Here is a 25,623-nt window from a genome sequence, read left to right as displayed (position 1 = left end):
GGCTGGTTTGTTTTGTTTTGTTTTCTTTGAGGTACTGGGGCTGGGGACGGAACCCAGGACCTTGTATGCGAGAAGCTGGAGCTCAACCACTGAGCAACATTGGTTCCCCTGAGTTGTTATTTTTTTCATTTGTTCGCTTGTTATTTGTTTTGTTTTATTTTGTTTTGAGGAGGCACTGGAGACTGAACCCAGGACCTCCCATGTAGGAAGCAAGGTGCTTAACTGCTTAAGCTACATCCGCTCCCCCGCCATATTGGTTTTCTTAGGGAAACTGAAGACTCTTGTACAAAAGCAATTATTAGGTAGATTACTCTGAAGTACTGAGACCTAGATATGTTTTATTTAATTCCACAAATATTTATGAAGGATTTACATCACCATATATGATGATGAAATTCTATAAGTAGCTCTACGGCAAAAATTGTAAGCAATTAAAATTACCCTAGAAAAAAATACCTTAAACTGGCCTTAGACATTTTAAACCCAGATCTTAACATCTTTTCTCTTCCGGCTATAAGCCTCCCTTTCCCCAAAGCAGTGGATGTCAAGATGTGACGTGAACTCAGATATGGCAATGTTGTATTGAAAAGAATTTCTCTCCCTCAATCTGGACCCAGTATGTATCATTCAGCTAAGGAAGACTAAATGTAGGATACAAGTCCACAGAGCGACCCTCGGCCAGGCATTATGGTATGTTAGCTGCCAAGGATACAAAGATGTGAAAGACAAGCAAATATTCCTATAGAGTCACATTCTACCTAAGGAGGAAAGTAACATATGAGGGCAATATAACAAAAATAATTCATATACTAAAATGTTAAGTGTTAAAAAGGAAAAGCATGCTGCAAAATTTTATTTTCCAGGTCAGAAGCTTCTTATGCTCTTTCTAGTTATTTTCTTTCTATAACCAAATCCTCATTTTCCTCCAGGCATATGGATTCCTCAGGTGGATTAGGGCAGTCAATGTGCTCACAGAAGCAAGAGAGAAAACATACTAGTAATAAAATCTTTCCTCCAGTAAAAGAAAAAAATAAAATGCAAAAGGGAATAGCATGCAATGTGCTGTGGGAATTCAATAGGAGAGACAGCTCAGTTGAGGGTGGGATAGGCATGTGCTCCACTGAGGCAGGCATAAAGTTTGGAGTATATGGTGAAAGCAGAAAATGGGGGTTGGGGGTTGGATGGTTAGGAGAACTGGGGCCTGGAAAACTGGGTGATTCTTTTATCCAAACATGCCTCAAGCACCTGTGTTAGGCCAGGCCAAGGAACGTGGAGATTCCACTCTTAGTAATGGAGAGCTACTGGAAGTTTTCAGATGGAACAGTGAGGCACGGCATCTCATCCTGTGAAAGACAGGACAGAAACGAAGAGCCTGAGCCAGCTGACAGCAACTATAAAAGGTCAGAGATGAAGAGACCCTCAACCTTTAACAGGGAGTAGGTAAGGAAGGACGGAAAGAGCTTCAGAAGCACATGTCAGGTATAAAAATTTGAGAACTTGGCAGCCAAGTAGATGTAAGGATAAATGGAAGAGTTAAAGATTACTTTAGGTTTTTGTTTTTTTTTAAAGACTTATTTATTTATTTATTTCTCTCCCTGCCCACCCACGTTTGTCTGTTCTCTGTGTCTATTTGCTGCTGCATCTTCTTCGTCTGCTTCTGTTGTTGTCAGCAGCACGGGAATCTGTGTCTCTTTTTGTGTCATCTTGTTGTGTCAGCTCTCCATGTGGGCGGCACCATTCCTGGGCAGGCTGCACTTTCTTTCACACTAGGCGGCTCTCCTTACGGGGCGCACTCCTTGCGCATGGGGCTCCCCTACGCGGGGGACACCCCTGCGTGGCAGGGCACTCCTTGCGCGCATCAGCATTGAGCATGGGCCAGCTCCACACGCGTCAAGGAGGCCCGGGGTTTGAACCGTGGACCTCCCATGTGGTAGGCGGATGCCCTAACCACTGGGCCAAGTCCGCTTCCCTATTTTAGGTTTTGAGTTAGCATAACTAAAGATAACTACAAACATTAACTTGTAAACATGAGCATCCATTGATTTTATAACTACTCAATGGATTTCTCAATACAGGAAAAAAAATGAATGCTTTGTGGTAAGAAAAATCAAGCTTTCAAGACAGATAAAGCAGTGCTTTATTTTTCAAAGTACATCCTCCAAACAAAAGGATCAGGGAGCCTGCAGAAACCTATTTAATATAAAAAGAATGCATTAGAAAATAGAGAAAACCTTATGGGTAACCTATTTCTGATATATTTTAAAAGGATGTAGCACATGTGCATAGGTAAAAAATAGTTTAAGATCTTGAAAGAATTTCTGGCAAAAATTTTTACTTTTTTCTCCCCCCAGAAGAACCGCTAGTAAATTAGAGAGAAAAAAACCAAAGTCTCATTTGAAAAAAATTTGCTAAAAGCAGAAAATGATATTTAATATGACAGTTGCTATGGCCAGAAGACAACCTTCCCCGCCCCCCCCCTTCCTTTTCTGTGCTCATAATTATTAAGGGGGCAGGAAGATACACAAATAAAAACAGAAAACAAGTCACTTTCATCACACTCTGCCAGAGGTACCTGTGGAACTATCTGGAGATCTGGTGCAATTTCCACCCCAGCCTTCCCTAACCCTTCTTCTTGGTTATTATACTGATGCCAGATTCTGAACCTTTCAGAAGTAGTACCTCAAACCTTCCTTTCTACGTGGAGATGGGTGTACATGTCCCTTTCTACTGAGAAGCCAAAGAGCACTGCCAAGTTAGTGACAAAAAGCTTATGTGAAGCACTCCCACCTCTCCAGCACCCCACAAACTGGCTTAAACGAGGAAGGAAGCTTCTAACTGTATATATTTCAGGCTGTTATCTTTATCGGCTAACAATTTCATGCTCGCCCTTCAAAGATGGACTTCCTTTTTTAACACGTGAAAGATGGACAAAGTCACAAGGGACCACGGAGATTGCCTAGCCAAAGGTTCTGGGCAAAAGACACCTTAGACTCTGACATACTGCAGTGGACAGAGTTAGAAGGTTCAAGAAGGAAGAACACTGTACAGATTAATGCACTGTCATGAAAAGGTCTTGCCTGAAAACTAATCTTAAATACATATAATCAAGAGAGGCAATGTTCTTAACTATAAAGCTATTATTTTAAGCAACATGATATACAATGAGTAAATATGAGACTGAAATATACGTATTATGAAGATGAGTCATCTGGAATTCTATAATTTCTTACAGCAAAATTAACATGGAGTAACGCTGCCACAATATTTAGATTTAGAAATCTGCTAAATTCGTAAAAAAGACTATATATTTATTTACAAAACAGGAAACTCTGATAGGATATTCTGTTGTAGACCAGAGGCAAAAACCCTGGCCAGAAGCAAAAGATGGTAACCAAGGACCAAAACAGGCCAATGCTTGGGAACTCCAGAAGAAAAGGAAAGTGGGTCGTAAGGAGCTACCTTGCCCAACAAGTATCCCTGGGAGCTGTCTTTCCTCCTGAGTCCCAGAAATCCAGCTGAATCATATTCCTCAGGGCTCTCATCTACTCCCTACACCCCTGAATCCGACCCACACTCCACTCCATGGGAAGCCAAACTTACTTGGAGGTGAGGAAATAAACTATTTCCTTGTGCCAGGGTTGCATGGGAAGGGGATATATAAACGCACATGCTGACATACACACTACAGCCCACCCACCTCCGAGGGAACCCCAGAATGTTTTATATTCATAGACTCATGATTACAAGTACTAGTAAATTATATATAGTTATATCACTATTGCATACAATAATTCTATGGACATATTATATGCTTCAGTGCGGCGGCTTGCTCGGTCGGTAGAGGTGGGGTCTGGCTGCGGACGAGGGGTCGGTCCAGCTCTGGACGAGGGGTTGGTCCCGCTTGGGACGAGGGGTCGGTCCCGCTTGGGACGAGGGGTCGGTCCAGCAGCAGACGAGGGATCGGTCTCACAAGGGGTTGCGCGGTTTGGTTGACGGGGTCGCCCGGAGAAGCCGGCGACGAAGGGGTCGCTCGGAGAAGCCGGCGACGAACTGGGGACAAGGGAGGCCAGGCCCTTGTCGGGGGCTCTCAGGACTGGAGGGCGCACGGCAGAAGAACTATCGCGGAGACAAGGTAAACACGCAAGTCCACTTTATTGAGGGAGAGGCAACAGTTTTATAGGGGCTGGGGAAGGCTGATTGGTCAAAGCCACGCCCTGTTCTGATTGGTTGCCGGCAAAAGGTCAGTGGGCGGTACTGGACGGGGGAGGGGTGGTGGTTAGGGATTGGCTGTCGCTGTTGCTGGGGGAAGGGGCAGGGTTTAGTGATTGGAGGTTGCTGTTGCTGGGGTAGAGGGCAGACTTGAGTTTCCCGCCCACGCCTGACTGTTGCTGCTGTCGGGGGAGGGAAAAGGGCAGACTGGATTTTTCCGCCCACGCCTGGCTGTTGCTGCTGTCGGGGGAGGGGAAAAGGGCAGACTGGAATTTTCCGCCCTGCGCCTGCGCAGGGAGAAAGAAGAAGAAGGGTGCCGCCCCACAAGGCATCGGGTGGTGCCATCTGGGAGGAGGGGCGGCCGCGGAAGCATGGCTGCCGAGAAGGGGAGACCCGAGGGCACTCTGCGCCCATGCCGAGCTCCCTTCAGGGGTGGCGGTGAGTCCGACCAGCCACCCTATTATGGGGGCAGCGGCTTGGCCTGCCGCGGCCGCTCCCCCGCCAGGCCAGCAAACCACACTTCAGCCCGAGGGGTGACTGCATTTCCCCCTTCTTTTCAAATAAGGACCAGGATGGCAGCAGCAACAAGTAGCTGAGGCCCAAGAGGCAGTAAGCAATGAGGGAAGCGGGGCTGAAGAGGGAGGTGAGTATGACGGGGATATAAATGTACAATTTAGGCGGTGGTATCTTGCCGTTGCAAGCAAGGGTGGCCAATGTCCAATGGGTGACCGCACTTCAGGTATACTGTAGATTAAATAGGTCCCATGGGCTGGCTTGGACCTTAATCACAATTCATAACATGGATTCTACAGAAAAATAGGTTCAGAGTCTCAGACAACCAACTTTAAAACTCTTCAAGCATGACACATTTGTGATTTAGGGGACAGTCTGTACTTTCATGGTTGGTTACCACTTTTGATTCCATGCCAGCCTATGAACACTGTTCTTGTGAGCTGACCAAAATACGATTCTAGGGGACACTCTGTATAGTAATAAACTTGGAGCCTCATAAGCTAATTACTCCATGATACATAAGACTGGCTGGCCATGGCTTTTGTCCAAAGTCTCTCAATTTAAAATAGACTATATAAGGATATTAAAAAAAAAAAAATCACAAATGCAAAGTTTTGCCACAATCTGCCCCTTTTCAAATTTACAGTCTATTGTAGTTAGTTTTTATTCACATCTCTCCCAACATGCTTAAGCATGTGCTTGATTCTATCATGCATCCTCGTCAACTGACATGGATAGATTATAGATACACCCTTAAATACAGTGGCAGAAAGTTAACTGCAGTCAAATTAGATAACAGCACTTTAGGGCTAGTTTGCAGTCACTCAAATGTCACGAGGCTCAAAGGGAGAGAATCCACAGACTTTGGTTACCAAGTCTATAGCCAATACCACATGGCCTGTATCCTTACAGGGAAGCAGCCAACATGTCAGTAATTGCTGGTGCTAGTTGTGGTAGACATGGGAGAGAGGATGATGAAGAGAGAAGGAAGGGGGTAAGCAAGACAAAGGGTAGGACTGTGAGTGGGGACTCAGCAACACAGAGTACATCACGGGGACCAAACAAGTCTGCCTGAACCCAGCACTCGGGACTACTGATGCTGCTTCTCTCCACGCAATCCTTACCATGTTTCACAAGACCCCTGCCAACAACCCTGTCTTGAAAGCTTTATTTCTGCTTTGTTCTCAACCCTTCTACCTCTGGCCTTCAGTCTTGCTAAAGGTTAGAAGGCTTTTTTATGCTTAGGAAACCACAGTAAATAACACTAAGGATTCTGAACTACTGCTGTATCCAGGCGCTACAGAATGAAAGCAGAGAAGTGCTGCAGTCAGGAGAAGAAACCTCTCTTCCATTTAAAGTCATTCTCCCTGATGAAAAAGCAATCCTAACGGTCTAAGAAACAGCAAGGCCTGAAGGAAAGCAGGTGCCTTCAGGAAGAAGATTCCCTTTTGGTCACAGCTCTGCTGTATGACAACATACCATGCTGAATCTATAGTCTTTGAAAAAAATGAGGATAACAATCCTTGCCCCCAGTCATTTGCCACAAGGGGTTCTACCATTTAAAATGGGTAACAAAGAAGTGCTCTGCAAATTATAAAAGCCCTTTTATTCTAAATGATTACATTCACAGAAAAGTTCCAATTAAAAGACAAACTTAAAAAAAAAAAATCACATACAACAAAAAGCCAAACAACCCTAAATAGCCTTTCTTCATAAGAACCGACATGTCAGGGAAGCGGACTTGGCCCAGTGGTTAGGGCGTCCGCCTACAACATGCGAGGTCCATGGTTCAAACCCCGGGCCTCCTTGACCCGTGTGGAGCTGGCCCATGTGCAGTGCTGATGCGTACAAGGAGTGCTATGCCACGCAGGGGTGTCCCCCGTGTAGGGGAGCCCCACGCGCAAGGAGTGCGCCCCATAAGGAGAGGCGCCCGGCGTGAAAGAAAGTACAGCCTGCCCAGGAGTAGGGCCACAAACACGGAGAGCTGACACAACGAAAAAAGAAACACAGATTCCCGGTGCCGCTGACAAGGATAGAAGCGGTCACAGAAGAACACACAGCAAACGGAAACAGAGAGCAGACAACTGGGGGAGGGGGGGGAAGGGGAGAGAAACAACTAAATAAATAAATAAAAATTAAAAAAATAAAGGGAATCATGTTTTAAAAAAATGGTCAGCTACAAGCCGTAAAGCCAAGCTGACCGAAGGCAAGAAGGCTTTTAAAAATGTTTTATTCCTCCTCTGCTCTTGTCCATTCAAATAAACATATGCTATGGGCAAATACTGATGCGTTCAGAAGATGCAGAACATAGGGGACAAGCTGAGATCCACAAATAAGAGAATCATCATCTTCAGGGCTGAACCAAGGATAATATGTTAAGAAAAAAGTTAAAAGCAGAAACAATGATTTTGTTTCAGAGGCAAATGCTTCACCTGCCCTGATTCTTTTTTTGCAGTCAACAGTCTAGCAAGAACAAAGTTTCAGGAAATACCAAACAAATGAAAATCTACAGACAAACACACTTAAGAAAAATGATCTAGAGACCTAGGACGTTGCTTCCATTCTCTTCCAGGGCTAAGATACAAATGACTGAAGCAAAAGCAGTCCCAGACCTTTTGGGTAGTTGAGGCTTGATGAAGACCTGACAAACTACTTGGCAAGAGTAAGTAAACAGGAAGTAATAAAACAATGGCTATGATTACAGATAACCACACAGTGCTATGCCAGGGGACATACAGGGGCCAGGGGAGGACCCCAAAGAAGCCTCTAACTTAGACCATGGGAAAGGGAAAATCAGGGAAAGAAACCTAAAAGAAGATGATTAAGATGGGACTGGAATGTAGAACAAGAGCTAGGCAGAGTGTAACCGGGCAGAATGTAGACTATTCCAGGCAAAGGGAACAGCATATGCAAAGGATCAGCGAGAGACAGAGACAAAGAGAGCACCAGCATTTCAGGAACTGAAAGTGGTTTTGAGAGCTGTACCAGAGCCCAAGAGTGTGAAGTGCCTGCTCTGAATTCCGGGGCCATTATTACTGCTGGGGTGGAAAAAATGAGACTGCCCAGGAAGAACAAAGATGAAAAGAGTGGCTGGGGTAGAGGAGCAACTCCCGCAGTTGAAGAACAAACAAGCTCACAAAGGACACCTAAAAGGACGTGTAGAGTGAATGGGAGCTATAAAAGGAAAGGAAAAAGGAAAAAACAAGTTACTGAAACCAGGAGAAAAGAATATTCAAAAGGCAAATAGGGGTCAATCATGTTGAATGGTGCTAAATTAAGGATATAAAGTTTCCATGGAATTAGTAACAAGGAAGCAAATAGTGACCTTGTCAAGAATCATTTCAGTGGCTTGCTGGGGATGAAGGGATGGAGACTAACTTCTTAGAATCAAGGAATGACTGACAGGTGAACCATGGATACAGTGTCCATTTCAAAAACTTCATCTGGAGAAGAAAATCACAGCACAGTGGCTGGAGGGAAAGTCTCAGCTGGAGGAAGCCTGAGAATATTTAAGATGGTAATAGCAGGGAAGAGGATGTGGCTCAACTGACGGAACATCCGCCTATCATATAGGAGGTCCAGAGTTCAAATCAAGGGCCTGCTGGCCCGTGTGGTGAGATGGCCCACAAGCAGTGCTACTGTGCGCAAGGAGTGCCATGGCACTCAGGGGTGTCCCCTGCGTAGGGGAGCCCCATGTGCAAGGCGTACGCCCTGCAAGGAAAGCCGCTGCATGCGTAAAAAGCGAAGCCCGCCCAGCCAGGAGAGGCGCCGCACACACATAGAGCTGGTGCAGCAAGACGCATCAGATTCCCGGTGCTGCCTAGAATGCAGGCAAACACAGAAGAACACACAGCGAATGGACACAAGAGAGCGGGGCGGGGGTAGAAATAAAGTAAATCTCTAAAAAAAAAGATGGTAATAGCAAGGGAAGGCTGCAGATACACACCTAAAAGAGAGCAGTATTTCTCAAACAAGAGAGAATGGGAAAGTATCCAGAGCACAGATTCAAGGGTTTCCTTAGTCAGGAAAAAAGGCTCTTTATGCCTTGTAAGAGACAAGAGGTAGACAGGATGGTAGGTAAGTTCTAGATCTGATGTCCAGAAGCTGAGGAAGACACTTGTTTATAAGGAACAGGAGACAGCTCTGAGGTTAAAGACCGGATTTCTAGAGGCTCAATCTGTAAAACTTTAAGGTTTTCTCTGGCAGCACTTAGCAATCTGGGCCCAAGGAGAGAAAAGCAGACAGAGGGCCTGGTCCAGAGCTAGAGTTGCTTAGGGATGGGCAGAGCAAGGAGTACTGGAGATAAGAGCATTTAAAGTGATAGGCCGTGGGGTCTCAGCTTCACAGGGAGGCAGGTGAGGACTCTGGCGGTAAGGACCAACTCGAAATCTGGATAATAGGGAAAGACAGTGGAGGGGAAGTAATTAAGCGAGGGAGTTAGATGCACAGGAGGCGGTGTTTGGAGAATGGTAGATCTGAGTTTCATTCTACGTTAAAGGTAGAGAAACACTTAAAGGCCAGGACATGCCTAGAGGAGGTAACTACTAGTGACACTTAAATTACTCCAAAATGAAACTAGAAGGAGACAAAACCATACTTAATCTCTCTCTCTGTGACTCTCTCACACACACACACATGCACTATTAAAAGGAAAACAGTCAAGGCATCTTTTATTCTACTTTGTCATCCATTTGTCAGGTAAAACCTTTCTTGTCAAATCTTTAGTATCGACAATTAAATAATTTTCAAATCAACAATCAATTTTCAGAAAATCAAATCCAGAACTTATACTATATATAATCTTCTAAAGCTAGAATTAGAAGAAGGAAAGAAGGGTAGCTGTTTTCACAACTTCAGTGGTTTGCAGAGATCTACTTCTGACTGCCTCTATCTGGCAAGGAAAGAGTTTAATAAATATATGAAGAGAAAACAGGCAGTGATCAGTGAATCAATCATTCAGAATTACTCAACATGGTAATTTTTGTGTTTAAATTTAAGTAACCATGAAGTCTCAGAATTTGTAATCATATCTGAAGTATTAGAATGCCTAAAAATAAAGACCTCTCAGCCCATTTAAAAGGAGGATCATTATCTTAATAAACTTATTTACAAAGTACTTGACTTGAAAGAATAACTCAAAGTCATTTGTGTGCAGAGAAGTACTAATAACAGACCACAAAATGGGAAAAGCCTGCCATGATCTTTAAAAATATCCTTTAAAATTCACTATGAAAAAATGAGACCTTTATTCTCACAGTGCTAGAAGCAGATCAAGGGCTTAGCCACGAATTTTCAATTTATTCTTTTCCTTTTGTTTTTGAAGATTTATTTAGTATTTCTGCCCCCTCCCTCCACTGTCTGCTCTCTGTGTCCATTCACTGTGTGCTCTTCTGTGTCTGCTTGTGTTCTCATTAGGCAGCTCCAGGAACCGATCCTGGGACTTTCCAGAGTGGGAGAGAGGCAATCATTCTCTTGTGCCACCTCAGCTCCCTTGTCTGCTGCATCTCTTATTATTTCTCCTCTGTGTCTCTTTGTTGCATCATCTTGCCGTGCCAGCTCTCCGCATGGGACATCTTACCACACGGGCCAGCTTGCCTTCACCAGGAGGCCATGGGTATCAAACCTTGCACCTCCTATATGGTGGACGAGAGCCCAATTGCTTGAGCCACATCTGCTTCCCTCAATTTATTCTTAATGAGGCAAGCTTTACGTTAAAGATTCTTTTTATATATTAAAATACATTATAAATCTACTTTTATGTACTGTATACATACTTGGATAAGAAAAATAACTCTTTACACACGTTATCAATTCATTTCATTATGTACTATACTGCGTGTCTCCTGAATGCAATGCCCTGTGGTTGGTGCTATAGAAGCTAGAAGATTGGTGGAGAAACAAACAAACCTCCTAGAGAAGACACTGACACAGATGACTCACAGTGGAGTGAGGTCTACGTCATGATGTAACCTCTACCATGCCACTCTATTGGAAGGTTCAGAGGAACAGGTGAGAAGATCAGGAAAAGTTTCTGGAAGTCAGTGGCATGTGCAATGTGCCTCAAAGGGCAGAGGCTGTCACCTAACAGAAACAAGGAAGGGGTTGTTACCACCAGAAAGAACACCAGAGTTTAAGGCACAAAGCAGGCCAAGTGAGGGCAGGCTAAAAAGAAAAGAAAACAGACCATTCAGCCAAAATGCAGGGAACATGTGAGTGATAAGGTAGAAAAAGCAGGGGTTGGGGACATCGCACTCAGGGTGCAGAATCTGTGATCCATTGGACTGAGAAGATCTGCACTATAATTTAAAAGGAAGACCTGTCTAGCAATATGTAGCACACAAAAACTGGGGTGAGGCAAGATGATCTGGGAGGGCAGCCAAGGTGAAAATGGCAAAGAAAATTGGAAAGAAGTGACAGAGAGGAAATATATATATATAGAGAGAGAAAGTGTGTGTGTGAATTGCATATATGTGTGGGGGAAGGGGAATAGGACCAGAGAAGAAATTTAAAAAGATCACACGCTTTGAAGCCTAGGTAATCAGGAGATGTGACACAACATCAACAGAAATGGGAGTATAAGTGAACCCCAGACTAGGGGTCCAGAGAACACTCAAGGCTCACTTCTCCTTGTCATTTCAGACCTCCACTTAGATACACCTCTTCCTTAGTGGCCCCAGACTGCTTGGGGTCTAAACCTCTAACAGCCCTTACTGCTCTGAACTGGGATGACGACTATACAGCCACTTTGCCTGTTGCACTACTGAGTTCTTAATGGCAGGGACCAAGTTTGTCTTGCTCACCACTTAACCCCACCAGTACAGAGACTGGCACATGGTAGTTACCCATGTATTTGTTGGGTGATTGAATAAACAGATGAGCAAAGGAAGGATGGACAGAAAGCTTCATGGGAGAAACTGGTCTTCAGTCATCGATTCCAGTTTCAAATATATAAAAAAGTATAAAGTGAATATGCCATCATCCCAAATGACTCAGCATTATTAAAATACTGAAAGTGTTTTTGTCCTTTTGGGATTCAGCTATTGGGGGGGGCCCGACAAAACTTACGAGAAAGACCTTGGTTATTTTATATTGGTAAAGAAATCTTCTTTATCCATTGCTTGTTCTGTTTGTCATAGACAGCATACCTCTATGAAAAAACAGATGTTGAGAAAGTATCAAAGAAAAACTATGTCCTACAACATAAAATCCACTTCTATCACTAAACAGGGATAGAGACCTTTAACAGACACACATTCCTTGCAATCTATATATTTATTTTATTTCTATTATGACTCTCATTTATTTCTTCCCTTAGTTGAGAGGCTAAGGTGGAGAAACCATCTAGTCATGAGCTTAGGCACATGACGAACGGTATCATCCCTAACCAAGTCATAAAGCAAGTCATTAAAAACACTACTCCTGGGAAGTGGATGTGGCTCAAGTCATAAGGCCTCCGCCTACCATACAGGAGGACCCCAGTTCTATCCCTGGGGCCTCCTGGTGAAAAAGAAGAAAAGCATGCCTGTGAGGCAAGCCAGTGCCCACGTGATGAGCTGAGCACCCTGCATGGTGAGCCAAGCGCCCATGTGAGAGCCGAGTGCCCATGTGGTGAGCCGAGTACCCACATGAGTGCCGTGTGGCAAGCCAGTGCCCATGCGACTGCCCATGTGGTGAGCCAGTGCCTGCGTGATAAGCTGAATGCCCACGCAGGAAGCCAAGTGCCCACGCAGTGAGCCAGTGCCCGCGCAAGTGAGTCACGCAGCAAGATGATGACGCAACAAAAAAGAGACGAAGGGGAGAGTCAAGGTGAAGAGGAGCAGAAACCAGGAACTAAGGAGGTGCAACTCATAGGGAACCTCTCTCCACATCAGAGGTCCCCAGGATTGAATCCTGGTGAATACTAGAGGAGAAAGATGAGAAGAGAAAACAAAAAGAGAAATAGATACAGAAGATCAAGCAGAGAATGTACAGAGACAGCAAAAACAGTAGGGCAGGAGAGAGGGAATGGAGGAAAAAAAAAAATGAAGTATAAAAAAAACACGCAAAAAACCAAAAACAAACAAAAAAAGCACTACTTCCTAGATTTCTTGATGCAAGCATATTAGGCAAGCCACTCTTTTTTATCAATTCCCATAAGCCCACCAAATTTAATTTCCAAGTTGGTAATCAAAAGTAGTTCTTGGTATATATGGGTACCTTATATGATCATACGCATATTTTGTAAGTTTACAATGTTTACTATACATTTATTGTTTATCTCTGTTAAAAGATATCCTTAAAAAGATATACTTAAATTTAATTAAAAAAAATTGAATTTGAGTTTAAAAAAAGTAGTAGCTCTTGGAAATAACTGAACTTGGAACAAAAATATAGTCACACTCATTTGCCTGAGGTGGGAAAAATGGTGTCAACTTCCTACTTTCTCAAAACAGCAGAAGAGGGCTGAGGATGATGTGGTTAGGGCAAAGGGCAGGAAGAAAAGAAGCATCTGGCTAATTATTTTAACCTGGATTTTACTGTCAAGGGCACCCCCTCAGGCATTTCAACACTAATCATCAACCTTTTCCCTCTGCCTAGTCTTTCCCTGATTTGATTTTAAAATGATGGTACACCAACTACTTCAAGGTTAGACATCTTCTTAAAATCACGCTAGTTCTCGTATTAATATTAAACTTGAAGAGGAAGCCCATTTGGAGGAGACCCCTCCAGAGGCCACGGAGTGTGCGTAAACAGGGGCAGCGTGCCCTGCCAGGAGGCTGTATAATAGAAACCGTAGCATAAGTTTGTGACCTTCCACAAGCAACTGTGCTCCTCCTCTCCAGCAGGCCACTGCCGCGCAGGAATTTGTACTCAGGACGCCTGACCTTCAGATATTTCAAAAGAAGCCAAAAATTCAAAATTTTATGCGACTTCTCCCGACATAAGCAATGGCAAAAAAAATTTTAAGACACTGTGTGGACCAAGCAAAATATAACTGGGGGTGACCAACTTGTGACATCTAGGGAAGAGGTTAGGAAGCTGGGCAATGGTCAGAAACTACAAACTATATCTTCATGTGTCCTGATAAATTGGGGAGGCTGAGGACAACGCCTTGTCTCTTTCTGCAGTCATATACTAGGAAAATGAAGCAAGGATCACATCACCACAGTGTTAGTGCAGAGCGGATCCAGGACACGGGATACCTCAGGAAGAAAAGAACACTGATGACTTGATACTTACTTGTCCTCTTAAAACATTTCCTGCTTTATAAACCAATTTATAGTGTCTAATAAAGAGCACAGCATGTAAAGCATTTTGCACAGTGCTTGGGGCACGTAACAGAACTCAATAAATGTCAGCTATTATTGGGTTTTATTATGAACAAGGATAAAACATGAATCAGACTGTGCATTTTTCCATTGAAGGGGAGATTCTGGTCCAATCACAAAATCCAATAATCCTCTTTACACGAGAAGAAAAAGTTGTGTTACCTTTTAGATAAAGGGGATCATGGAACAGCCATACAATGTTACCAAATCCAGCACAAGTGGAACACAACCCCCCTCCTTTTTCCCCCCAGAAATGCTGTCCCACCCTCCTGGCACCTTGTGTGAACAATGCAGTTGTAGAATGTCAGAGCCTGATCATGCAATAAGGCTATCTGCTCTAATCGCCTCATTTTACAGATCCTATAACTCCTTCAAGGCTCTACGACAGTCAAAGGCAGAATCAGAACCCAAATCCAGGTTTCCTAATCCCTCTTTTTCCATCACCTCATCGTCCCTATGGGCGTGTACATGCAGGACCGTTGCTTAAGAGGAGAAGGGCAGTTTGGGAATAAATCTTTAAAGAGCAACTGTTCTATAGGATTCTAGAAACCAGATAAACATGCCCCTGCCTTTAGAAGCAAGGCACTATCAACTAAGAGGAAGATTTCCTATACACGGCCAATCAAAGTCTAACTTTAATCTATCTCAGAGTTGCTCAAAATCTTATAAATCCTCTTTTAATCTTCTAACGTCAACTATGCCTTTTTTAGCCAGGGACTTGGAGCAAGAGTTCCAAACCTCTCTGAAAGAATCTAGTTTATCTGCTGATAAAGGAAAGATGTCACAGGAATCAATGATCTTCAAAGAACGTTACTATGCCTCAAACTGTCCACCATCCAAAATACTGAGACAATAGTATTTTAAATGTAGCCAAGTACAGAATACAGATTCTGTCCTACATGCAAAATCTGTCTTTCTAGAAAGCATGTTTTAATGTCAAAGGCTATAAAGCAAGCTGTGAACAGGAGACTAAAATTAGCTCAAACCACAAATAACCTAACATACTTATCACTTCCTTATGATCAACCTACAAAAAAAGCAAACATTAAAGGCTTTTACAAAACTAAAGGGGTAATGCCCATTTAATCCTTTAATTTCAGTTGTATCCTTTCTTCTTTCTGTAATGGATCTGGCATTTAAACATTACCAAAGAATGGCATTTTATTGATTTGAAGTCAAGTACAAGGGAAACCATTAGAGCTGAGTTTTGCCCAGCAGGTAAAACAGCATGTGCCGTGCAGTTCTTAAGAGTTAGAATGGCAACCACCTCCTCAAAGCACAGATAGGAAATTCTAGGTGATGGACCACACCCATCTCCAGCCGCACTTCACACTGACAGCCAGGGACATAACAGACTACTACTTCAAACCAAAGTATGAGTCCATCTTCCAAAGCCATTTCTTTCCTACTTTCAAAAGCAACATCTTCCAACCAACAAAAGGCAGTTGAGAAACACAAAAGTCTGTTACCATCATGTAATAATACAAGTTGCAAAAGGAGGTTTAGTTGACAAATACATATTCACAAAAAAAGGGGGGGGAGTACTAGGTTTGTTAAAGTTCAACTACTTTTACAGCAAATTCTCTGTGTAGGACAACTATGTTTTTGTAAGTTTCCTGGGTAAAATTTAAGCTCAGAGGATGAAAACTAGTTAAGTAAGGATGAGTACAGGACCTAGGACTGCTGCTGTGCACTCTTCAAATATTGTTACTCAAACTTTAAAAGGCATTCTTAGCTGGTAGAAAAATAAGGGAAAGCAGCACACCTGGATAGTTATCTGTGATATGGACAGATTAAGTAAAACACTGCTAATGACACTAATATCCTTAGGAATTACACAAGAAAAACTGTCAGCAGGACATGAAGGAATATTTAAACATACTCACAAATGGTATCATGACTGTCACACAAAGGACCCATGAAACCCAGCACCCATGAGATGTGGATTCTTGAGAAATTTTCAAGAGATATGGACTAGCTAATCCTCAGGTGTTACTAAACCACATGCTACATGGTGGGGATGCTCCAGAAATTTGGGTTTGTGCCAGTAAACCTGGTGTGGCTGCAACAACTTCCTGATCGTGCCCCCGTTCCGCTTTACCCCACTCGGAGAATGATCCTGAAAACCCTGACAATAGGGAGGCGTCCAGGTAGTGGAGAACAATAATGGCAATGCTCTTAATTCAAACATGCTGTTAAAAATACAGTTCAAATCAGGGTAGAAGAAAAAAGAAAAAAAGCCAAGCACTAATAACAAAGGAGCAGAAACCAGAATATCGTCTTCCGAAAAACGACCACTAGATATTTATGACCCGTGAAGGCATATTTTGCAGGCATCCTTGCAGAAGCAGACCTATCGGAAGAGTGAAGCAGAACAAAATCTAAAAGGGATAAATAGAACAGGGACAGATGTTTAACTATCAAGGGAATTTAAAGCTAATTTACTGTATTATACTCAATGCAGTTTGCCTATTTGTTCTCTTGAGTGACACTATATTCAGAAGTGATTTCATCCCCAGACATTTTTAAGTAACCCTGTGTTCTCAAGGAACTCCAACTATTTTAAGTAATTACCGGATATTCACTTTCTTGTAAGTAATTTGCAGTAGTGTATAATCCTCCGAGTAACCAGTATCCATCAGAACAAAAACTAAGCCATTTGCTGGAACTTTATGTTGGAATTTTTAATGTGATTCTTCAAAAGGAAGAAATGCATCAATAAGGGAAGCTTGAAAAAGGAAAAGATGAGGTCAGGGGGAAAAATGTTTCAAAACAGTAATTATCTAAAAATAAGAAAAAGAATTTTCATTTCCTAATCACTAATTAATAAATTTTTAAAAATATAATTTTGGAAACCTAGTTTTGCTATGTCCGTCTTATCTTAGCAAGCAGTGTTGCTCACCCACAAAACCCACAAACACAGCTGAGCTTTTCCTTCTTGATCTGGAAAAGCATGCCTCTGTCTATGGGAAGAAACCTCTGCCACAAAAGAGGAGCCCAGAATAAAACACTTACTTGGCCCAATGATTTACTTCAACAAGTGGTTAACCCTCATTCAAGGAGTTAGAATTTCCTGGCACAGTAAGTACTAGGTTAAGAGCAGTAAGAAATACGAGTAGAGTGGACTCTAAATTGTATATTTCCCAAAGAAAATATAGACCCTAAATTCTGCTTTGCCACTAAGCCATGTTTAGTTTGAGTCCATATTACAGACCTGACTTCTTGAAGCACTAATTCTTATCCACTGACCAGAGGGGATCGATAAACTTCCCTGCCTTGGCAGAATGCTAAATATTCAGAAGGGCAAATGAACCACTTTAGGAATTAAAAAAAAAAAAAAAAAAAAGACAAAATCACTTACCAGGAGTTATTATTTTGTGTGCCTTGTAGCAAGTCTTGAAGATCAATAGAATTGAGGACTAGACTTTCTTTGGCTGTTTTTTTTTCCCCCCTTTGGGGCAGGAGGTGGATCTTCCAGGGAAATGGTCTTGTGTCTAGTTTTCAGACATTAAAAATTTACAAACTATCAGCAAGATACTCATGATATGTCAAGTTGCCCTGAAAAAAGGACAGGGAAAGCAGCTTATTAACGATAAAGACTATTTCTATGTGAAATAAAACAAACTGCTGGAGACTTAGGTACTTTCTTCTCAAGGATGGCAGATGAGTAAGCTATCATGCTATTCAAACAGAGCTTACACCAGATGTTTTAGGTTTCTTTCTAAAATTACAACATAAAGGGTAGCTAATCTTCATGTACCTAGCTGGGGCTGAATCGTCTGTAAATTCTCAGGAATCAGTTCCTCTATCTTTTACAGGAAAAACCACCCAATTGCTACTTAGAGAAAAGCTGCATGCATAACTTCTGTGTCAGCTACATATTTTCCCACATTACTCAATCAAATGAACCCTATTTATTAAAAGTGTTTAATACTCTTGGGGGAAAAAAAGACTGAAAATTGTTATTTGAGTCTTTAAATATACTAACAAACCTTCTCGAAGTTTTTGAGCCTAACTGAACCCATCCACACCCACATACTTTACAAAACTGAGTAACCACTGCAGTTTTTACAAGGATTATTTTAGGATTCTCTTTGTGAATACATGAGGGCCTTACATTACTTGATGTGCCCTTAGTGACAAATTAGTCAAGGATCATTTTTACAAAGGAGGAGAATGAAACCCAAAGAAAGTAAGGGACCATTCAGTGTTGTTTGTGTTAGAGCTTAGACTAGAACACAAACCTAGACATTAAGGCCACTAAAAAAGCAAAAGATTAAATTATACTCTTGGCTTTAAAGGGTGGTTTGATCAAATGCCAAAAATGTTTGTCTTTATCATTCATAATAGTTTATAAAAATCATAGACCTCTGTAAAGGTTGCTACTTTCTAAGAGCCTTACATATCTGATATCTCAAAATCAAAAAATTTTTTAAACCAACTACATGCAAAGTCCTAGATGGCATGCATGAAAAGTGCAAGGGACAGAGTAATTCAACAATTTTTGACAGATATATATCACCTCCAAGGTGCCTATTAAGTTCCTCTAAGGCCAAATATAAATTTGCTGTTGAATTGAAAGCTTCTGTGAAACAAGCTGGCAGTGCCTCCTTCTACTGCATAAGAACTCAAGCCTGTCTTCTAAGGCAGCCGCAGTAGGCAAAACTAGACTCTCATCAGCCAGGACACAAAATGGGAGATTTTCTTCCAGAGTGACCTCTGCTATTGGTACAAATGCTGGCTAATCTATTTGCTTCTATCATTTCCGCCACTAAGATGAGAATTAGGAACCATGTCTTCTATAGATTTTTACTGTTAGGGCTTAGGCAAGGTCCTGACACCAATTCACTCCCAGCATTCATTAGGCACTTACTTTGCGCCTAGTGCAAAGGACACTGTTGAGAAGGATGGGCTTGCTGACCTCAGGAAACGTGGACTCTAGAGAAGACAGACACCAAATGTAATGAAACAGCTACAATGAGAGAAGGGCTTTAGCAGAGAGATACATGAAACTGTATGGAAACAGGTAAGAGAGCAAAACACTAGTGCAAGGAGGTGCATGGTTGAGCTGGGAGGTGCAAGCTACAGAGGGAGAGAAAGGCATTTTAGAGCAAGTGCTGTGCAAAGGTATAAAGGAATGAAAGGTAAGGATGAATTTGGAGAACACTGCATTGGCTGGTGTGGCTAGAATAGAAGGCCTGTGGGGGAGGGGGATGCTGGAACCTGGATTTTACAGATAACATGAAGTACCAGACATAGTTCAATGAGAGGAAGGACAGGCTAAGATCTTTGTTTTTTCAAAATTTCCTTTTTAAAATGTTTATTTTAGTAACAAATATACAACCTATTCAGACATATAATTCAGCAGTGTTAATTACATTCACAATGTTGTACACCATGATGCACCCGCAACAGAAACTATGTACCAAGTAAGCTTTAATTCCCCATTCCCTATCCCCTGCCCAGCCTCTGGTTACCTGTATTCTTGTTTCTGATTCTCTGAATCCCCGAGTAAGATTATATAATATTTGTCATTTTGTGTCTGGAGATCTGTTTTTTAAACAGTTATTCTATAGATAATATGAAGAATGTACGTATTGGAAGGATGTGGCGAGACTTAAGAGGAACACCATATTAATACAAAACTGGTTTCACTGATTTCTGCAATGGGAAACTAGAAACAGCTGCAGATTTTAGGCAAAATGTGAGAACCACTGGAGTGGGGAAAAGGAAGGCATGGTAATCAACCAACAAAATGTGGCAGAAGGGGTCAAAAACTGCAGCTAAGTCCCCAGCACTCCTGGATCCTCAAAACATGCAATCAAGAGACTGGTGACAAAACTACAGCATCTCAGAAACAATGACCTGGCTAGAATTCCAGTTTTCCCCAACACAGGCAGTAAAAAGAAACATGTCCAGCCTACTTGTCAGCATCAATTAGTTAACAGGAAATAATTAACATAAATGCTATATGGCGAAGTACCAGATTGTGCAAAATATATATGGGCTGAAGAAGGACTAAGAGAAAGTATCTGCAATTAAAAGTACTGCATAGAACAAAAATTGTCCCAAGAATTCTGTAACTTAAAAGATCAGCCAAAGAAAACAGGTAATCACAGAAAAGAAAGAAAGAAGGAAGGAAGGAAGGAAGGAAGGAAGGAAGGAAGGAAGGAAGGAAGGAAGGAAGGAAGGAAGGAAGGAAGAAAGGGCAGTTATTTCAGCGGTTTCTAGTCTGAAACCCCCTACAGGAAATTTCTTACTCATTTTTCTATCATGAAGTTCTTATACATTTCACCACATTATTCAAAACCAGGAATTTTTACAGGTTTTGAGGAGCTAAAATGGAAAATGCAGTGGGGAGGCCAATGAGCCCAACTGTGGATATCTGGTTGAAAACTTCTGTATTACCATTATCCCCCAGAGGACTTTTCAGAACCATCTGGCATGGTTTACTTCCAAAAGTACCAAAGTATTCCTATAAATATGCCAGTGATGTCAAACAAATAATGATAGCAAAAAATTCTTCCCTCTGCTGTTTCTACTTGTGTGCCCAGTTAATTTAATACTAGTCCAGACAATTACAAAGGTCTTTACACCATTTCCAAAGTGGTGATCAGACACCTAAATTTAGTCCACTCAAACCAGGGCTAAACAAGACCATTTAGACCTAATGGGTCGCTCAAGATGACTAGAACTTCCCAATCTCTCCGCATCATTTCCGTCCGCCTTTTCTTTTTTTTAAAGTGAAGTGAGTCATAGTATATAGATCTTTCTCCTCTGCACTAAAATAGCTTTTCTCCCCCTCTGAAGAGTGGCATTAAGAAGTTATAATATTCTTTTTCCGGGATATAAGAACACAATCTGTACTGAACAGTAAGGAACTGTTAGTGAACTACTGTTAAAGCATAGGTTTTAATCTAGTCAGGTATTAGGTCGTATTTAATAAAAGCAGCTATAAAGACAAATGTAAATCAAGGCATGGCTCCTTTTAGAAAGCCTACCTTTGGCATGGAATAAATCTTGCCTTCAAGCCATGGGCTATTGTTGCAATCGCCTTCATCTCAAACAATCAAATCATTCACACTGAAGAGTGAACAGTGTTAGAGAAGCAAGGAATTTAGAGGCAAAAGAATTAGCAAACACCTGACCCAAACCCTCTTTAAACTACAGATCAATGGCAGCATATCGCTCTCCTTTGCATTCATTTAAGCCTTTCTTCCCCATTCTAGCTTCTAAAACCAGTTTCTATTTTATATCTATGCTCTCACCTCTTTCAGTCAACCAGACAGACTCAAACCCAAGGCTCACCAAACCAGATAGAGTTGCTTAAATGTTAGAAAACACTGTATAAAGTCATCTAAAAATGCTATCAAAGCTGACTTTTTAATAGAGCAAAATACTTAGCGTCTGTGCTAGTTATTAACATTAATGATCAAAAACATGGTTTATGCTCACTTTATCAAACTGAGCTAGCACGGCATTTTTGCCTGAAACCTTTTTGTCTTCTAAGCTGCCACACACCTCAGCACTCGAAAGTCCACTTCACCCTCTGTTCTTTTCCTAATTGTTTCCAATTTCTTGCATCTTCTTGTTCTAGTTAGAAGCCAGGATAGTGAGAAATGACCGCACTACCTTCTTTTCAAAGTTTTTTTAAAAATTACCTATTTTTCTAATCGTAACAGACAAGGCAAGCTCAAAGCATTACTTTGTATAAGTCTGCCCTCATTTTGAAAGGCTGTAAAATATTGTTTTCTTTCAACTTTCATTTTCTACCAACCGCAAGCACATTTCTTTGAATTCTTGAAAAATAATAGGTTTGGTAAATTGACACACAACTTGGAAAATTTGCCACTTTAGACTCAAGGTCATCTGAACTGTTTTTGAAATGCCACAGTTGTAAAATAACAGCTTATGAGCTTAAAAAGAAGAGTTTCTGACTTCAGTTTTAGGAAAGACAATATCCCTTGCTGGGGGGGAGGAAAAAAAAAATGCCCACAGGAGACAATTCTCTAAAGTCAAAAGAAACCACCTCCAGGAATGTGATAATCCATTAAGAAGCTGGGGAAATCTCAACATAAAGCAATCCTAACTAACTCTTCCAATGTGGTAGAGAAACTTAAGAACAATGAAGAAACTAATTGAGGACCAATACGCTCTATCCTAGCAACGTGCTTAACACGATTTTAACAATGCTTAGGTGACAGGTCTGGCCACGCTGGCCCAACACACAGTGAAAAATAAATTCAACTAAGATTTACAGTATAAATTTGTTGCTGCCAGCTCATTTTCAGTACAAAAGATTCCGTCCCAATGCCTCCACTTATCATGGAGTAGATCACAGCCAATTCCAACACTTCAGACCAAAAATTTTCACTTTAAAAGTCATTTTAGACCCTACTGCATAGGAATGGATGCAGAAAATTTGCCTACACATTTTCAAAGACACTAGTGGAATTCAATTAGTCTACAGAAACTGGACATGGAATACAAATTTTATAAATTGATCGATCATACACTTATACAGATTACAGTGGTCTAGCAACACTGTAAGAGTCCATCAGTAAAATATAGACTATCTGACTATACTACAGTCCAAATAAAAAGGATCCTGTCAAACAAGTTTGATGGACATCCAGATGAAACCAAGACTTAGTCAAGCATACAAAGAACTGCTTAAAGATTCTTCCTTTTTTTAAGAGGAGCTCACAATAGATCTTAATACCAGCTGATAGACCTCACGATTTGCCTTCTGGGCCTATAAACTGAAAACAGAATAAACTGCCTTCTCTCTTTACACAAGTAACAAAATCTCTCTATTCTGTTCTTTACTTAAGATAGAGAGTGTGGTTTTGCTTAATCCTCACAACCCCCGCATGACATTTAATCGGGAGCACGTATTTTCTTTAGAGGATTTAGCTTCCTGAAAACAGACCTACTGGGGTATTTAATCTGATGCTTTGGAGATATGCGAGAAACCCTACCTTGCTTATTTTTAATTTATGTCCCACCACAATCCAAAGTAGATGAGGACTCAAAGATAGATCTCAGCCAAGACCAAAGAGCAAAGCTGGGGAAAGACGCGATTTACTGAGGATAAAACGTTAAGGTTCCATAGTCCCTGACTGAAAGGGCAATATTTTAGCCACGAAGGAGGGAGGTATTGCAGGCCTCCTCGTAGGAAAACTCTGGCCTGACAGTCTTATGGTTTGCTGCTCCTCCTCACTCTGCTCAGAGCAAACGTCTCCTCCTCTGACAAACCGTGGGCGATGCCCCTCACACAGGTAACCCACCTTCCATCCAGCGGCTCTCTACCCCGCTGCAACGTTTTCTTTTCTTCACAAGGCCTGTCACCATCTGAAATTACTTGTGTTTGCCGGACCGCTTATTCGACTCCAAGCTCCGTGAAGGATAATAGGATTCAACACTCTCCAGCGCCCAGGGCAGTACCAAGCTCCGCAGCGACACGCCAATTCACATCATCAAATGAATGAACAGGAAGGGGGACCGGGACTCTGCCGTTCTTGGGACTCGACACGCACTGAGACTGGAGAAAAGGAAATGTGAAGGGGTGAGGGAGAGGTAACCTTTTCCCCCAAGGAGACAAAGGAAGGGACTCTGAGGTGTTCCCGTCCAGAAGTGGAAGTAGTGGGGGTGTCAAATCAATCCCAGGGGACACAGCGGGGCTAAGCAGGGGCAGCGGAGCGAGGGGCGAAGGACTCGTGCTGAGAGGATAGCCCGGCGGCCTTCAGACTCGAGAGGTCAGGGGGGCTGCAAGACAGGAGGTAGACGGGGGATTTCGGGGGGTTGCGAGGCCCACTCGGGGACAAAGAGAGAAGGGGGCGGCCTCTGCCGCGGTCGGATCGAAGGATCAAGCAGCAGAGGCGAGACGGAGCGCGGAACCCGGAGGCAGAACGGGACCCGGAGGGAGAACGGGACCCGGAGGGAGAACGGGACCCGGAGGGAGAACGGGACCCGGAGGGAGGACGGGACCCGGAGGGAGGACGGGACCCGGAGGGAGGACGGGACCCGGGGGTCTGCGGGAAAGGGTCACACGGCCCAAGCGAAGGGCCTACCGCGCTCCCGGGCGCTCCCCACCTGGTAAACGGCCGCCCAGTGCCCGGCCTCGTCGATCTGCTGAACTCCCTTTCCATCTCCATGACGAACGCGGGCTGCTGCCGCGCCTCCTCCGCGGCTCACTGCGCCGTCTGCCGTCCCGGGCCGCGTCCAGCGTTCAGCCGCAGGTCCCGCTGCAAAGGCAGACCTCAGCCGCTTCCGCCGCCCCCGCCGCTGCTTCCTCAGATCTACCCGGCGGCCGGAAGTACGCACCGCGCCGGCCGCGAGCTCCGCCCCCTGAGCCGAAGGGCCAATCAGCGCTCTAGAACGTGGGCAAACACTTCCGCGGGGCGGAGCCGGGGGAGGTGCCCGCCGAAGCGGTCTCAGACTGCCAGAAGCCCGGCCGCCGCGAGTTTTTTTGTTTTGTTTTTTTTTTTTTGATTCTGTAAAAATATTACATAAAAAAAAAAATTATGTGAGGTCCCATTCAACCCCACCACCCCCAACCCACCACTCCCCCCCCAGCAACACTCACTCCCTTCATCATGACACATCCATTGCATTTGGTAAGTACATCTCTGGGCATCTCTGCACCTCATGGTCAGTGGTCCACATCATGGCCCATACTCTCCCACATTCCATCCAGTGGGCCCTGGAAGGATTTACAGTGTCCGGTGATTGCCCCTGAAGCACCATCCACGGAAACTCCAAGTCCCAAAGGCGCCTCCACATCTCATCTCTTCCTGCCATTCCCCATATCCATCAGCCACCATGTCCACTTTTCCCATTCCAATGCCACCTTTTCTCTGTGGGCCTTGGATTGGTTGTGTCTGTTGCACCTCTATGTCAGGAGGAGGCTCAGATTCCACATGGATACTGGATGCAATCCTCCTGCTTTCAGTAGTAGGCACTCTAGGCTCCATGGTGTGGTGGTTGTCCTTCTTCAACTCCATCTTAGCTGAGTGAGGTGAGTCCAATAAATCAGATTGTAGGAGCTGGAGTCTGTTGACGCTCAGGGCCTGGCTATCCTATTGTCAGTCCAGAGATTCAAATCCCCTAAATATATCTTAAACCCCAACACCAACTACAATTCCAGTAGAGTAGGATGAAAGTCTTATGAAAAGAGATCCCATCTGAGTCCAGTTCCATCACGCAGAAACACCAGCTCCAAAGAAGGACCATCTGACATGGCAGCGAACCCCGTCTGCCATGACCATAGAACCCGTGGGTCTCTTTAGCCCTCAAAGGAACCAACACCTGGGGATTGCATCCACTCCATCTGTCTCCCAGTCTCTGCTCAGCTGTGCACAGGGGCAATTCTTCTGACAGCCTCCAGACTCTTTTTTAGAGACTCGTAGCCATATAGACTCATTTCTGCTTTCCATTTCCCCCTTACATTAGGTCAAACAGCATTTTAAAGTCATGTTATTATATGTAGACAGGGATATTCTGCTGATCCGCATTGAACCTTTAACTCAAGGTCATTTTCTAGTTCCATCTTCAGCTGGTATTTGGTAGTGATCGCTCGGTGCCAGGGAGG

The 25,623-nt window shown here is 43.1% G+C and overlaps 1 protein-coding gene across 3 annotated transcripts in view; it reads right to left on the bottom strand.

The window, feature by feature from the left end:
• LOC131275767 (uncharacterized) overlaps positions 1-24,350 on the bottom strand; it is a 58,647-nt gene extending 34,297 nt beyond the window's left edge. For 2 of the 3 annotated variants that reach the window (XM_071211644.1, XM_071211645.1), the window contains exons 1-4: positions 24,126-24,337; positions 23,321-23,574; positions 18,904-18,968; positions 17,392-17,588 (exon numbers count right to left, since the gene is read on the bottom strand). The gene's annotated coding sequence lies outside the window, so the exon portion shown is untranslated. Of the gene's footprint in view, positions 1-17,391; positions 17,589-18,903; positions 18,969-23,320; positions 23,575-24,125 lie in introns of all 3 variants that reach the window. The other variant, XM_058286922.2, reaches the window with a different exon arrangement.
• Positions 24,351-25,623: the final 1,273 nt, after the last annotated feature.

Source organism: Dasypus novemcinctus, chromosome 24, assembly GCF_030445035.2.
Source record: "Dasypus novemcinctus isolate mDasNov1 chromosome 24, mDasNov1.1.hap2, whole genome shotgun sequence".
Classification (NCBI taxonomy): Eukaryota; Metazoa; Chordata; class Mammalia; order Cingulata; family Dasypodidae; genus Dasypus; species Dasypus novemcinctus.
The sequence above is the reverse complement of the archived record's forward strand: the minus strand, read 5'-3'. Positions and strand labels throughout refer to the sequence as shown.